We start from the raw sequence: 14,159 nt of genomic DNA, 5'->3' as shown, positions 1-14,159 counted from the left end.
ATAGGAGCAGACATTCCTGTAGCGGCAGGTATGTGATTAGTCAATACTGCATCTCTTTCCTTTGTATGTGAGGATACAGTATATACAGTGGACCCCCGCATAGCGAACGCCTTGCATAGCGAACAATCCGCATAGCGAACGCTTTGTTCGCCAAAATTTTGCCCCGCATAGTGGACAAAAACCCGCTCAGCGACCTTCGTCCGAGAAGCGTCCATTGTTTACCAGCCAGCCTCCGCGGTAACATTCAAGCATACACTCGGAATATTTCGTATTATTACAGTGTTTTCGGTGCTGTTTCTGGAAAATAAGTGACCATGGGCCCCAAGAAAGCTTCTAGTGCCAACCCTGTGGTAAAAAGGGTGAGAATTAGTATGGAAATTAAGAAAGATTTTGAAGGGTTTGGGGCTAACCCTGAGAAGCCTATGCCAGTTGTGGAATCCATTGTGCCTTGGGTTGAACTGCAAACCTTTATGGATGAAAATCACCCTGACACAGCTGTTGCAAGCCGTGCTGGTGACTATTTCAATGACAATGTTATGGCCCATTTTAGACAAATCGTAAAGGAACGGGAGGTACAGAGCTCTATGGACAGATTTGTTGTGCGACAGAGGTCCAGTGACTCTGAAGCTGGTCCTAGTGGCATTAAAAGAAGAAGGGAAGTAACCCCGGAAAAGGACTTGCTACCTCAAGTCCTAATGGAAGGGGATTCCCCTTCTAAACACTAACACTCTCTCTCCCCTCCTCCCATCCCATCAATCATCACCAGATCTTCAATAAAAGTAAGTGTCATGTAATTGTGCATGCCTTTTTCAGTTTGTGTGTACTAAAATTAACATTTTTTTGTGGTAAAAAAAAATTTTTTTCATACTTTTGGGTGTCTTGCACGGATTAATTTTATTTCCATTATTTCTTATGGGGAAAATTAATTCGCATAGCGAACATTTCGCATAACGACCAGCCCTCTTGCACGGATTAAGTTCGCTATGCGGGGGTCCACTGTATTTGCAGAATGCAGATAAACATTTTAATTATTCACAGTGTCAAAAACCTCACAAAGATACTGATATTGCTTTATATTCAACTTTGCTTTTATGTAACATTTTAGCAGTGTTTCTTAAGACTGTTGGTTTGATTAAAGTCTTATCATGAAGGAACATATCCTAGCAATGGTAACCCTTCTGCTCATGTATGTCAGTATTTTTTTTTCTTCGTCAAACCAGCCATATCCCACCGAGGCAGGGTAACCTAAAAAGAAAAACGAAAGTTTCTCTTTTTAACTTTATTAATGTATACAGGAGAAGGAGGTACTAGCCCCTTGCTCTCGGCATTTTAGTCACCTCTAAAGACACGCATGGCTTACGGAGATAAGAGGAAATGAACAAGAACAGGAACTAGCAAGAAAATAGAAGAAAACCCAGAGGTGTGTGTGTATATAAATGCTTGTACATGCATGTGTAGTGTGACCTAAGTGTAAGTAGAAAAAGCAAGACATACCTGAAATCTTGCATGTTTGAGACAGAAAAAAGACACCAGCAATCCTACCATCATGTAAAACAATTACAATCTTTCATTTTTCACTCACTTGGCAGGATGGTTGTACCTCCCTGGGCGATTGCTGTTTACCAACCTATTACCTAGTTACGTCAGTACGTATTATTATTATAATAATAATGATGATCTGGCAAGAGCTGGCTGACTATCTTGATAGAATTAATAAACATTTATCAATTTCTCTCTTCTTTCAACACATCGGCTGTATCCCACCAAGGCGGGGTGGCCCAAAAAGGAAAAACGAAAGTTTCTTCTTTTACATTTAGTAATATATACAGGAGAAGGGGTTACTAGCCCCTTGCTCCCGGCATTTAAGTCGCCTCTTACAACACGCATGGCTTACGGAGGAAGAATTCTGCTCCACTTCCCCATGGAGATAAGAGGAAATAAAAAAGAACTAGAAAGAAAATAGAAGAAAACCCAGAGGTGTGTGTATATATATACTTGTACATGTATGTGTAGTGTGACCTAAGTGTAAGTAGAAGTAGCAAGACGTACCTGAAATCTTGCATGTTTATGAGACAGAAAAAAGACACCAGCAATCCTACCATCATGTAAAACAATTACAGGCTTTCATTGTACACTCAATTGGCAGGATGGTAGTACCTCCCTGGGTGATTGCTGTTTACCAACCTACTACCTAGTTATATCAGTACGTATTATTATTATTTTTTTTTTTTTTTTTCAACAAGTCGGCCGTCTCCCACCGAGGCAGGGTGACCCAAAAAAAAAAGAAAGAAAATCCCCAAAAAGAAAATACTTTCATCATCATTCAACACTTTCACCACACTCACACATTATCACTGCTTTTGCAGAGGTGCTCAGAATACAACAGTTTAGAAGCATATATGTATAGAGATACACAACATATCCCTCCAAACTGCCAATATCCCAAACCCCTCCTTTAAAGTGCAGGCATTGTACTTCCCATTTCCAGGACTCAAGTCCGACTATATGAAAATAACCGGTTTCCCTGAATCCCTTCACTAAATATTACCCTGCTCACACTCCAACAGATCGTCAGGTCCCAAGTATCATTCGTCTCCATTCACTCCTATCTAACACGCTCACGCACGCTTGCTGGAAGTCCAAGCCCCTCACCCACAAAACCTCCTTTACCCCCTCTTTCCAACCCTTTCGAGGACGACCCCTACCCCTCTTTCCTTCCCCTATAGATTTATATGCTTTCCATGTCATTCTACTTTGATCCATTCTCTCTATATGACCAAACCACCTCAACAACCCCTCTTCTGCCCTCTGACTAATGCTTTTATTAACTCCACACCTTCTCCTAATTTCCACACTCCGAATTTTCTGCATAATATTTACACCACACATTGCCCTTAGACAGGACATCTTATTATAATAATAATGATGATCTGGCAAGAGCTAGCTGACTATCTTGATAGGATTAATAAACATTTATCAATTATTGTATTTAATTGAAGATTTTATGGCGCTTGTTTTGAGGTACTGCAACAAGGCATGTGAAATCATTTTACCTGTTCTAACTAGGTATGGCAAATTGTGGTCTTGGCTAATATTGAAAATGCTTGTTTACAATATTAAATAAAAAATTGTTTTCACTAATTTATCCTCAAATGAGACATATTAAATGCCTCTAGATTCTTTGGTTGTGGATTATCTGGCTCAAGGATAAATGTAAGCTTAGTATGTGTTGTATGAATGATTGTTATATTTGAAAAAAGTACAAAACCCATATGCCTAGCATGGAGCAATTGTTTCAACTCTCTCCTGAAAACTTTGATGGGCTTGCAGAAACTCTATTAAGCATTTAATATTAAGCAAGCATTTTGTATTATTGTATTAGATATATTTTATTAATAAATTTGTTTATTACTGTATACAATAACGGTACACAAAACCGACAGGTAGATTAATAAGACCCATGCACAACATGTGGGTTGCACATGTGGCTTTGTCATTCTAATACATCGGTGGTATTTTTCTCTGTATTGGATTGAGTCACTGGTTAGCAAAACATATCCATTTGTTTTATTAATCAGAAGATTTACTATCATCGGAGTTCACAATTAACCCTTAAACCGTCCAAACATAGATCTACGTTCACATGGGTAGTGCTCCCAAGTAGATCTACATTTTGTTACATTTTTCAAATATAGCAAAAAAAAATGTATATCAAAGTTTTTTTTATACACTTTCAAATGTAAAAAAAAAAAAAGATCTATGTTTGTTTACATATTTTCAAATGTTGAAAAAACGTAGATCTACGTTTGGACAGTTTAAGGGTTAAATACACACTTTATGTTTAATGAGCTGACTGTTGGTATTTCTTATAAAAATTTATCAACTTTGCAGTGGCAACAGGATTTCCATCTGGACAGTACCACTTGAAGACTCGGCTTGAAGAGATCCACCTAACTGTAGCAGATGGTGCAAAAGAAATTGACATCGTTATCAATCGAGAAATGGCTTTAACGGGCAATTGGCAAGGTGAGTGAACGAGAGTTTCCCAAGGGTGAGAGTGATAGCATGTACATTTGTTAATAGAGTCCATCACGAGTTTGCATTATTGAAAAGATGTCTGTTGGTATCCATACGTGGAAATTCCTTTATTCTTCTTGTCTGTGTGTAAATGATTAATTCACTATATATTATCATTGGAAGTTGATTATTACTACCTTCACAGACAACAATGAAAGAAGTGTATTCCTCACCATCCATATCACTGGCTAATTTGCTTGCTGTACCATCAGACACACTGAAATATAAAAGCCATCCACAATACTGACTTTATTTTAGTATTTTCATTGTTTCCCACCCAAGAAATGATGATATTCCCCATTACTTATTCCTTAGCTGCCTTTCCAGAAGGACTATGACATTACAGGCCAATGTTGTCCAACCAAACATCTTGCATTCCACTTTCAGAGTGCCAGCATGGTACTTTCCAACCTCCAAAACTCAAGTAAGGATAGTTCATTTCAAAAAATTCCTCTGTAGACATTATCATGTTTGTACTTCAGCAGCATCTCAAATCCAGTAGACCACTTACCTCCACTTCCTTCAGTCTAACATGCATGTCTGTGCCACCTAGATGTCCAAGCCTCTACAGCTCTATCTTCCTCAGATTCTGATCCTTGCACAGACCCCTTGGGATCATCAGCTCTTGCCATGCTGAGATCATTTCTTTTACATTATTTGACTTTTATATTGTCTTGAGGATAGTAGTCAAGTTGCCTTATCCACTGCATTTGTTTTCACCTCTTCTGTGTTATTTGCAGTAGGGAGGCAATGAAGCATTTCTGGTTCTTGCTGATCAGTGTATTGATTGGCTAGAGGCAAATACATTCTTGTATCCTCTTTGATAGTCTGACACAAGGGAATGCATAGATGGTAAATAGGGAGGCTTGTACATACCTGTACAGTACAAGATAAGAAGGATTGTACATGCATGGATAAGGGGGGCTTGTACATGTGTGGATAAGGGGGCTCGTACATGCATGGATAAGGGGCTTGTACATGTATGGATAAGGGGGCTTGTACATGCATGGATAAGGAGGCTTGTACATGCATGGATAAGGGGGTCTAGTACATTCATAGATCAGGAAGCTAATACATGGCAATATAAACACAAATGCAGTATAATGTGATCCTTTATTGACTACGTTTCGCCCACACAGTGGGCTTTTTCAAGTCACAAACAGAACTACCTGGGGTGGAAGGAACGCGAGTATTTATAGTCCGGCTGAGGTCAAGTGAAGAATGCTGCATCTGATGATGTACCGAGTTGGGTTGTAGAGTCTAAAAACTTGGGTAGCTTGGAAAGGAGACTGGACAAGTTTGTGAGCAGACCTTCTACAGTGTTCTTATGTGGGATAGCGATGAAGAAGTTTCTTGGCAAGTGGTTCAGCTATGTTATAGAAGCCACTATTCTGGTTGAAGTTGTCGGATATAGAAATAAGTGATGACTCCAGGATTCTTCGGTATTGGGTGTTGTCTTCTGTGGCGATAAGTCTTGAGTTTCTGTAGTTTATCAAGTGGTTGTGTGAATTACGGTGTTGTACGCAGGCATTCCTTGTGTCGTCAGACCTGCTTGCGTATTGGTGTTCTGAAATACGTGTTTGGAGGTCCCTTGATGTTTCGCCCACGTATAACTTGTTGCAGTCATTACAAGGGATTATGTATACCCCTGCAGAGGATGGAGGCTTGTCCTGCCTACTACTGGTGATGTCCTTGATGGTCGTGGTTGTGGAGGTAGATACTTGGAATGATGTTTTGGCAAAGATGTTGGAAACATGTTTGGCAATGGAGTTGGTGGGAAGGACTATGTATCTCTTCTCGGCAGTGTCTTCTCTGGGTGTGTTGAAGATGTTTAGTGCTCGCCGTCTGCAGTCTCTGATGAAGTGACGAGGATAGTGGAGTTTGGAAAATACCTGTTCAATTATAGTGCATTCTTCCTCAAGGAACTCGTTGCTGCAGATTCTGAGTGCACGCAGGAAGAAGCCTATAATTACACCACGTTTGGTTTTGGTGTCGTGGTGAGAGTAGAAGTGGAGAAGATCGTTTTGGTTGGTGGGTTTTCGATAGACTTTAAAACGAAGTTCGTGGTCAGCTTTGCAGAGTAGAACATCAAGGAAAGGAAGAGTGTTGTCGACCTCTTCTTCAAGTGTGAACTGGATTGAAGGCTCGACCTGGTTGAGCTTGTCTTGGAGAGCTTGAACGTTGAAGCGTTTAGGAGTTATGAGGAGAATGTCGTCAACATAACGGAGCCAGGTGACAGACGAAGGAATAATGGTGGAGAAACGTTCGGCTTCTAGATGTTCCATGTATAGGTTCGCTAGGACTGCACTGAGTGGCGAACCCATGGGTAGTCCAAAAGTCTGCTGAAAGAGGTGATTTTCAAAAGAGAAACACGTAAAGCCAACACATAGTTCAACCAGGTCGATGAAGTCGCTGGCTGGAATGGGAAGATCAAGTGAATCGTCAATTTTCTTGCGCAAGAGATCGATGGCTTGTTTAGTAGGTACTTTAGTGAATAGGGAAGTCACGTCAAGGCTGGAAAGTTTCTTGTTCCTGATGTTGATGTTGCGAATGCGATTGAGAAGATCACCTGAGTGTTTGAGATGTGTTGGACTGATAGTGCCCAAGAGTTTCGAGAGGTGTTTGGCGAGAATTCCTGGTTGAACTATGTGTTGGCTTTACGTGTTTCTCTTTTGAAAATCACCTCTTTCAGCAGACTTTTGGACTACCCATGGGTTCGCCACTCAGTGCAGTCCTAGCGAACCTATACATGGAACATCTAGAAGCCGAACGTTTCTCCACCATTATTCCTTCGTCTGTCACCTGGCTCCGTTATGTTGACGACATTCTCCTCATAACTCCTAAACGCTTCAACGTTCAAGCTCTCTGAGAAGAATGCACTATGAACGGGTGACTCAAACTCCACTATCTAATCTTCATCGAAGATTCTGAGCGGCGATATACATCTTCAGCACTTGAAGAAGACACTGCGAAAGAAGACCTCCACATGGTCCTTCCCACCAACGCATTATGAAGCATGTTTCAACGCCAAAACATCATTCCAGTAATCTGCCTCCGCAACCACGACCATCAGAACATCGCCAGTATTGAACGGGACAAGCATGCGAGGTGCTGTAATCCTTGCAATGACTGCAACGAGACCCATGCGTGGTAGGCGCAATCGAGACCTCAAACGCGTATTCAGAACGCCAATACGCCAAGCAGTCGGCGACACAGAAGGAAAATGCCTCGCGTGTACCGTGATACAACGATGACTACGAAACTCAAGACTTGTAGTACAGAAGACAACGCCCAATACGAGAAAGAATCTGGAATCATCACTTATTTCTGTATCCGACAACTGACTGAGAAGATAGTGACTTCTACTCTTTATAATAGTTTCACTATGAAAACACTATTCATCAAGCTATCACATAAACACTGCAAGATATAACTCTAAACTTTTATTCAGTCACTACCCAGAAGACACGAACTCTACAACAACTTCGACTACGTGCGGCATTCTTCACTGGGACTATAAATACTGGCGTTCACGGAAATGTGTTCTGTTTGTGACGAAAAAGCCCATGTGGTAGCGTGGTCGATAACGATATCTGCATTTGTGTTTATATTTTTATTGTCTCGATATTTTATGCCATTTGTTTCCAGCTAATACATGTGCATGTTCTACAGTTTTGTGTTAATTGTCTCAGGTGTTCTCTTTTGAAACTCTCCTGCTAATGGAACTGATAATTTAACATCATTTAGCCTGTGTAATAGTACAAGACACTGTACAGTAGACTGTGAACTAGAGCATGGATTGGATATATGATAGTCTTAGCACTTGACTGAGAATTTGAACTGGAAAAATATAGAGCATGAAAGGGATTAATATTAGCTAGTAAGGATTAGTGTAGATGCAGGATTATTATATTGCACAGTGTGCAATGTAATAACTTTGCCCTCACCTCCTCTCACCCCCCCCATATTCCCTGCTACCATGCCAGTTGCCTGGTAGATCACCACATTGGAAATGACCTTTCGTTGTGCAAAGCATTGCACAATCACTTTGTGCTAGATATATCTTGGGCACTCAAAGGAATATAACTTTATTCTTGAGGTCTAAGCAGATGACTAAGTATGAAACGCTGATGGTATATAAGAAAATACGTGAAAGTTTTAGATACGCTGGCATGTGGCATATGTAATGAATGCTGCCCGCTCATTTGGTCTTGGATCGTCCATGTGCACCATCAGAAACAATAAGAAGAAAGTAGAGCCTTTGTAATGACCAATTACAGAAACTGAGGTGCTGAAGACATTCCTGAGGCCAGTACATATAAATAAAAATGGAAAAATTTGCTGAATGGATTGAGGAGAGAGAAAAAAAAGGCCTGCTTGATGCTCAGATAATACAGCACAACCCCTTTTCATATTGAAACTGTTGGTTTTATAACTAGAGGAGAATTTAAAACTGAGAAGGTACAGTAAGGCTATAATATTAAGTTTAATGGTGAAATTATCCATTCTAATCAAGTGGTAGCTGAAATTTCCTGCTGACTTTAATGCAGGAGTATTTTTTGGAAAAGCATGTACTGTTAAAACTTGCATTAGTAAAGAAAAAAATGGGTCCCCTAAGTTCCAAGGCAGCTAGGATATGTTTTCAGTGAAATACACTGACATGTCTAGAAGCGGGGGTCTGCAGTGGATGTGCATTATTACCCACTCATTATAAGTTGTTGGTGGAAAACAGAGCAGAGAAGCATTTCATACATAATTCCTTGGGACTCCATTACAATCATTAACCACTGACAACTCTGCATCACATCGTACAAGAACCTCAGCCATCCACCTTTGCCATTATCGACCCAACCACACACTTGAAGTCGACAAGCAGTATCGGTGACAGTGTAAGGTAAGATGAAAGTTATAATTTTCAGGTTTTATGATCTTTCAGAAAACATGCAGCTTTTTAAGAGGTCAGTGGAATGTAACCCAATTTTCAGTATGTTCCTCAGGATTGGTTTTGATACTGGAGGATGGATTTTAGTTTTCTAAATATAACACGCTTTTGTATTTTACGACATTTGGCGCAGTGTGTTTGTTGACCATATGTTATTGCCATATTAATAGCATTCATTTTGTTTATTGTGACATCTGCATTATTATGTGTTCATTTAGTTGTGGATGATGAGAGAATCTATAAATCTGCTATATTGTTTTCATTATCTTGTGTTATAGTTTAATTCTAAATAGTTCTGCTGTAATGTTTCTTAAATTTCAATGTTTTTGACAGTATTTTATTGTGTATTAAATATAGTTCATTTCTCAGCTGTAAACATTTCAGGGAGCGTTGGTATTTTTTATGGCTTCGGGGGAGAAGTGCTAAACTCATAATGTTAACACAGTGCCTGGAAAAAATATCTGGTACACTGATACGCCTTTTAAAATTGTTTACAGGATTGTGCGATGAGCTGAGCAATCTGAGAGCATGTGATGCTACATGAAGCTATTCTGGCTGTTGGAGGGTAGGGTCTGAATAACGTTTACAAGGCTTCCCTTGTAGCAATGATGGCAGGGGCAGACTTCATTAAAACTTCCACTGGCAAGGAAGGGAGTAAAATGCCCTCTTCCTGTAGGTGTGTGTGCAGAGCTATCAGAGATTTTACCAGCGTCACTGGGGCATAGGTGAGGCTTCTTGTGACGTGTTGCTGTTTATTTTGGGGGTATTCAGCTATTCCCTTTGGAAAGTGCAATATGAAAAGTTATAAAATATTTGTGGTAATAATTGAAAGTATAATCTTTATGATGCAATGTGATGTTCACTAGTGTGCGCTACAACTATTTCAGAAATAAATGGTATAAAATACCGACACAATGGAAACATAAACACATATGCAGTTTAATGTGATCCTTTATTAACAGTTTAAACCACACGAAGTAGGCGTGCAAGTCTAAGCAGATCTGTTTGTGATGACTGCATATGTTTATGTTTCCACAACTACAGTGGACCCTCCAACCAGCGATGGCGATTAAATCAAAATCTGACTAGCGATACATTTTAGCACAAAAATTTTGCCTGCGACTGGCTTAAAAACCCCGGCCGGCGCTGGCTTCATTCTATGCGAGAGGCAGCGTCCACTTTGGCCTGTTGGCGCCTCATATCACGTGGTGCCGGTGTTTACAAACTAGCCACCGTGGTGGCTTCCAAACATACAACTGGAACATTTCATATTATCACAGCGCTGTAGTGATTGCACCTGCAAAATAAGTTACCATGGGCCCCAAAGCTAGTGCCAACCTACATGCAAAAGGGTGAAATTACTGTGGAGATGAAGAAAGAGATCATTGCTAAGTATGTAGAAAGTGGAGTCACAGTGTCTCTTGAGCTGGTCAGGTTGTATAATAAACCCCAATCAACCATAGCTACTGTGCAGGCAGCGGCCAATCAAAGGCTGCTCTTGCCAAAGGTGCAACTATGTTTCGGAAACTGAGAGAAGCGCAAGTGCTAGATGTTGGGGCTCTTAATGTGTGTGGATAAGCGAGAAACAGATAGCAGGAGATAGCATCTCAAGCGTTTATATGTGAAAAGACCAGGAAGTTTGCATGTGATTTAATTAAAAAAATGCCAACTAGTGATGCGTGAATTTAAGGCCAGCAAAGGTTGGTTTGAGAGATTTAAGAGCGTAGTGGCATTCACTTAGTGTGATAAGGCATGGTGAGGCTGCCAGTTCGGACCACAAAAGCGGCTGAAAAATATATTGCATGAATTCAAGGAGTACACCAGACAGAAGGACATTTAGACAAGTGTTTAGTGTGATGGAAACAGGCTGTTTTTGGAAGAAGAGTACCAAGCAAAGGACCTGCATTATCAGGGGAAAAGGAGCTCCACAGGACATAAACCTATGAAGATGAGCACTCTGTTGATGTGTGCCAATACAATGAGTGGTACAAAATGACCTTTATTGGTGTATCACTCTGAAACTCCAGTGTTCAGGAAAAACAAATATGATCAAGGCTAATTGTGTGTGTAATGTGGAGGCCAAACAGTAGGCATGGGTCATAGGGACTTTCTATGACTAGATTTACCATGCATTTGCTAAATGTAGATTGCCTAGTGAAAAGAAATTATAGACCTTAAGTACCTCTAATTGTGGAGCAATGCTCCTGGTCATCCTTCCCAGGGCTTGTAGGCAGCTTTCTAGGGACATGGGCTTCTCATACACTCTCCTCCTGCAGCCCATGGATAATGGTCATTTCTTCAAACTACACACCAAAGCTATGTTTGAAGAAAGAAGGTGCTTTGGTGACCTCAGAAACTCAACTGGCTCTGAAGTTTGGAAGATCATTTTACCATCCTCAGTTATTCAAACATTTATGGGCTAAGGCTTGGGAGGAAGTGCTGAGGATGCAGACTCTGCTTGGAAAAAACTGCTTGGCCAGATCTTAGACCAGGATTTTGAAGGGTTTGCAGGGTGCCCCTGAGGTCCTATACCAGGTGAGAATCCATTTGTGGCATTAGGAGATCCTTGAGTTGGAGTTTGTTGAGAGGATGTGGAAGAGCTGGTGGAGAGGACCAATGATGAGTGCCACTGATGAGCTACTGGTCATCTTGAACAGAAGGGTAGGTACAGGAAACTGCTTGGAGGAGAGAGAATTGAAGTTATCTACTTTAAGATTAAGGAAATGTGTGCAAATTGGCAAGTGCAAGGCACTTGATGAAAATCACCCCTAGCCTTCCTGAAGCGTGCTGTGACACGCAGCAATGTTGTGAACCACTTTGGAAAGTCATAAGGGCAGAGAGGTACAGTTATCTATGGACAGATATATTTGTGCGACAGAAGTCCAGTGACTCTGAAACTCTGGTCTAAATGGCATTAAAAAGAACAAGGGTAACCCCAGAAAAGACTTTCCTCAAGTGCTAATGGAAGAGTTTACATTTGAACACTAAGAAGATCAACAGTCTCTACTCTCCATGCATCAGTCATCACCAGATCTTCAATAAGGAGTGATGTCATGTAACTGTGCATGTCTTTGCTTCAGTTTGTGTGTATTAAAATTAATATTTGTGTAGTAAAAGTTTTTTCATCTTTAGTTATCTTACCTTGCAGTTAATTTGATTTCATTCTTTCTTATGGGAAAATTAACTTGACTAACGATTATTTAGATTCTGCATGATGAAGCTCTCATGACGGATTAATATAGCTAGTTGAGGTCCACTGTATTTCTACATTGTATTTCTGCATTTGGATCTCTGCTTCTTGTGTGTTTTATCATGTTGGAAATTATATTATGATCTCTGTATCTGGACAGTTATTTCTGAATTATTTTTTAATACCCTTCTTCAGGCATATTTTATTGCCAGTGATATGTTATTGCAGAGAAATTAGAATAGCCCATTTTGTGATCCTTACAGTTGTTTCATCTCCTTTTTGCCAGTTGCTGCATGCCCCTTATGGAGTTAATACTTTCCCCATGTGCTATTAATAATTGCAGGTTGGATTTAAGCCTGCTGGTGGGATCAGAGCAGCCAAAGGATGCTCTTGTCTGGTTAATTCTCATCAGGAGGAACTTGGGAATGACTGGGTTAACAGCACATGTTCAGGTAAGAAAATCCCAAAGTGTGTTATTTTATTTGCATTGTGTATTATCCACAAGATAAAATGTATTAATAAAAAAAAAAAAGTAATAATTAGGAGATTAATAATAATAATCTTTGTTTCACCAGTACATGTACAAGGTATACAGGCATAATGGTATCAGTGACATAATATTATAAAGAAAGCCCCTTGTTAACTGCAGAGCATTATTGGCAAATTAGATTCAATTTTGTCCCCCAACATGTGCTGACAATGATCAAGAAATAACACTTGAGTACCTATGTTTTGCTGTTAGGTGAACATGGACCTTGGAGTGTTTTGTTGTTACACTTGTGAGCATGAATTTTAAAAATAACAGGTGCTCAAGAATAATAAAAAATCCGAAATTATTATTATTATTGTTACCTTGCTCACACTCCAGCAGTACATTAAGTAATAAAAACACTTGTTTACACCTTATCTAGAGCACTCGCACAGGCCTGCTAGATCTTGGAAGCCCCAACACACAATATTTACCCCTCCATTCAGCCCTTCTAGACAACCTCTGCTCCTCCCCTTTCTCCACCCCAGACCTGGAAGAATTATACCCTCTTAGACCTATTCCTGCTCCATGCTTTCTAAAATCCAAACCACCTTGTAACCTCAGGTCTGGATGATTATAATAATATCTCCATGGGGAAGTGAAAGATCCTTCCTCTGTAAGTCATGCATGTCATAAGAGGTGACCAAAATGTAGAGGAGCAAATTGCTATTAACCTCTTCACCTGCTTATAATTACTATATGTAAAATTAGGAAACTTGCCATTTTTTCTTTTTAGGTTGCCTACCTTGGTGGGATGTGGCTAGTTTCTTGAAAAAAAATGTAAAAAAGAAAAAACTTTGAAAGCATTCTTCTTCTTTTCAGTCACCTTGCCTCAGTAGGAGATGGCGATGTATTATAAGAAAAAATAATAAAATGAAGAATGATTTCTGGAGATTTTTAAATGTTTTACTGTGATTTGCATCGAAAGATGGGAGTAGACTAAGTTGCAAAATAACTTTCTCTTAACCTCTTTAAATGTGTTTGTTCTTTGACTATTTTCTCATTCTTGAAAACATTGAGAAAGGTTCTTTATCTGAAAAATGTTTGCGAGTATTGAAGCATCTTCTATTTTTGCAGGATTGGAGCATCAGGTCTCTTGACCGATGTGGCGTCAACTCTTCACGCTCTATGTGTATGGTAGCTACGCAGCTGCATCGAGAGCTTCCCATGGCCTAGAAGACTTTCCTTAATCCTTTGAGGGTTGACAGGCCCTCTCGAGACTTCGTTCTCAGGGTCGAGCCAAATTTCAAAAAAAAAAAAAAAAAAAAAAAAAAAAAAATTCTTATGAGAAGATGAAAATCTTTCCCTATCACCAATCACCAAAAATATGAAATTTGATGGAAAACTTAGGGAATTATGCTCTTACGCGAAGTTAAGCGGTCTCAGCGATGTTCACGTATCGGCGATTTTGCCACCCCAGG

At 39.9% G+C, this 14,159-nt stretch overlaps 1 pseudogene; it reads left to right on the top strand.

Moving 5' to 3' along the window:
- The first annotated feature begins 3 nt into the window (after window positions 1–3).
- Window positions 4–13,948, top strand: LOC138851939 (deoxyribose-phosphate aldolase-like; annotated as a pseudogene).
- The last annotated feature ends 211 nt before the right edge of the window (window positions 13,949–14,159 follow it).

This window comes from Cherax quadricarinatus, unplaced genomic scaffold (assembly GCF_038502225.1).
Source record: "Cherax quadricarinatus isolate ZL_2023a unplaced genomic scaffold, ASM3850222v1 Contig2894, whole genome shotgun sequence".
Taxonomy (NCBI): Eukaryota; Metazoa; Arthropoda; class Malacostraca; order Decapoda; family Parastacidae; genus Cherax; species Cherax quadricarinatus.
Note: the sequence above shows the minus strand (reverse complement) of the source record. Positions and strands in the feature narration are given on the sequence as shown.